This window comes from Anastrepha ludens, unplaced genomic scaffold (assembly GCF_028408465.1).
Source record: "Anastrepha ludens isolate Willacy unplaced genomic scaffold, idAnaLude1.1 ptg000061l, whole genome shotgun sequence".
NCBI lineage: Eukaryota > Metazoa > Arthropoda > Insecta > Diptera > Tephritidae > Anastrepha > Anastrepha ludens.
In genome coordinates, this window is record NW_026530051.1 from 35,001 (window position 1) to 37,500 (window position 2,500).

The window sequence follows — 2,500 nt, forward strand, 5'->3', positions numbered from 1 at the left end:
ACCCTCCTACTCACTAAAGTTTCAAAATTTATAAATCAATCGAAATTGTTTTATAAATCATCTACTTTAGCGGTAATGTATAGGTATACAACTTAAGCGCCATCCATTTTAAGGGCTAGTTGCTTCGGCAGGTGAGTTGTTACACACTCCTTAGCGGATTACGACTTCCATGTCCACCGTCCTGCTGTTTTAAGCAACCAACGCCTTTCATGGTATCTGCATGAGTTGTTAATTTAGGCACCGTAACATTACGTTTGGTTCATCCCACAGCGCCAGTTCTGCTTACCAAAAGTGGCCCACTGGGCACATTATATCATAACCTCAACCTTCATATCAAGAAAGGTGAGGTTCTTACCCATTTAAAGTTTGAGAATAGGTTAAAATCGTTTCGACCCTAAGGCCTCTAATCATTCGCTTTACCAGATAAGATTATTTTATATAATTTTTAAATGCACCAGCTATCCTGAGGGAAACTTCGGAGGGAACCAGCTACTAGATGGTTCGATTGGTCTTTCGCCCCTATACTCAATTCTGACAATCGATTTGCACGTCAGAACTGTTTCGGTCTTCCATCAGGGTTTCCCCTGACTTCAACCTGATCAAGTATAGTTCACCATCTTTCGGGTCACAGCATATATGCTCAAGGTACGCTCCAGTTAGAGGTATAAATAATAATAAATTATCATTATACATAACTATATGGAACGCCCCGGGATTGAATTAATTGACTATTTAAGAAAATAGACTAAAAATTAATCCCATTATATTTTTAAGTTAAGTTAATTATGCCATTAAGTTTAATATAACTCAATGACTTGCACATATGTTAGACTCCTTGGTCCGTGTTTCAAGACGGGTCCCGAAGGTATCCTGAATCTTTCGCATTGTTAATCATATAAATGCATACAAATAAATATTAATATCATAGATATTAAATTTTTTGTAAAATTCAAAAAATGAATTTTAGCATTATATATAATAAAATCTATCAACACTTTATCAAATCATTAGTATTTATTCTATGTTAATATGCTTAAAAAGCAAATTAATTTAAATAAACTTAATATCACCAATGATCTTTTGATAAATACTTTTATTATGTTAATAGATTACAATGTCCTTATATGAAAAAAATGCACATTATTTTTAATTATTTAATGATGAATTTTTCATAATGGATATTCAGGTTCATCGGGCTTAACCTCTAAGCAGTTTCACGTACTATTTAACTCTCTATTCAGAGTTCTTTTCAACTTTCCCTCACGGTACTTGTTTACTATCGGTCTCATGGTTATATTTAGTTTTAGATGGAGTTTACCACCCACTTAGTGCTGCACTATCAAGCAACACGACTCTTTGGAAATATCTTTCTAGTAATCATTAACGTTATACGGGCCTGGCACCCTCTATGGGTAAATGGCCTCATTTAAGAAGGACTTAAATCGTTAATTTCTCATACTAGATATTAAGATATTCCATACACTGCATCTCACATTTGACATATAGACAAAGTGACTTAGTGCTGAACTATTTTCTTTTCGCTCGCCGCTACTAAGAAAATCCTTGTTAGTTTCTTTTCCTCCCCTCATTAATATGCTTAAATTCAGGGGGTAATCCCATATGAGTTGAGGTTGTTTTAAAATATTTTTTATCTTCTCACAATTTAATAAATAATTATATCATCTTTTCATCTCTATTTTTCTTTTTTCCTTTTATATAAATATATATTATAAATAATAATTATGTAAAATGAGGCAATTCTAGAATAAAAAAAATTAATTTTTATGCTAGACATTCCTCCTTTAATTACATATATAAATTAATATTTTATATATATATAAATAATATGAAAATTTTTTAAAGAGAATACTTAGATTCAAAATTTTTTTTATTTCATTTTATTTGAGAGGATTTTTTTTTTTTAAGAATATATTAATAAATAAAAAATTCATTATATATCTTTATTTTTTTGCTATTAATATTATGAATTATTTAAAATCCAATAATATACACATTTGCTTAAATTCAATTATTTTTATAAAAGAATAAGCAACTTATTTAGCATAGTCTTACAACCCTCAACCATATGTAGTCCAAGCAGTACTTTAAAATTTAATTTAATGTACATAACAGCATGGACTGCGATATGCGTTCAAAATGTCGATGTTCATGTGTCCTGCAGTTCACACGATGACGCACAGTTTGCTGCGTTCTTCATCGACCCATGAGCCAAGTGATCCACCGCTTAGAGTATTTTTTTATTTATTTTTATTTATAACAAATGTCAATTTTTTTTTGCATATATTAATTGAAAGAGTAAAATTAAATAATAATAATAATAAAATATAAATTGATTTTCTTTCAATAATATATATCAAATATATTTAACTCTAAACATTTTTATTAAGTTGCGAATGTCTTAGTTCAACAATAATACAGTGGTGGTATTTATTATGTTTGATTATTTTGTATTTTTTTAATCATTTTATTTATATATAAA

General features: G+C 29.3%; 1 non-coding gene and 1 pseudogene across 1 annotated transcript; both read right to left on the reverse strand.

Annotated features, from left to right (window-relative positions):
* LOC128871120 (large subunit ribosomal RNA) overlaps window positions 1–1,634 on the reverse strand; it is a 4,513-nt pseudogene extending 2,879 nt beyond the window's left edge.
* A 438-nt stretch (window positions 1,635–2,072) lies between these two features.
* On the reverse strand, window positions 2,073–2,253 carry LOC128871125 (5.8S ribosomal RNA). Its single transcript, XR_008455743.1, has one exon. It is a non-coding gene; the product is annotated as a 5.8S ribosomal RNA (ribosomal RNA).
* Between the last annotated feature and the right edge of the window lie 247 nt (window positions 2,254–2,500).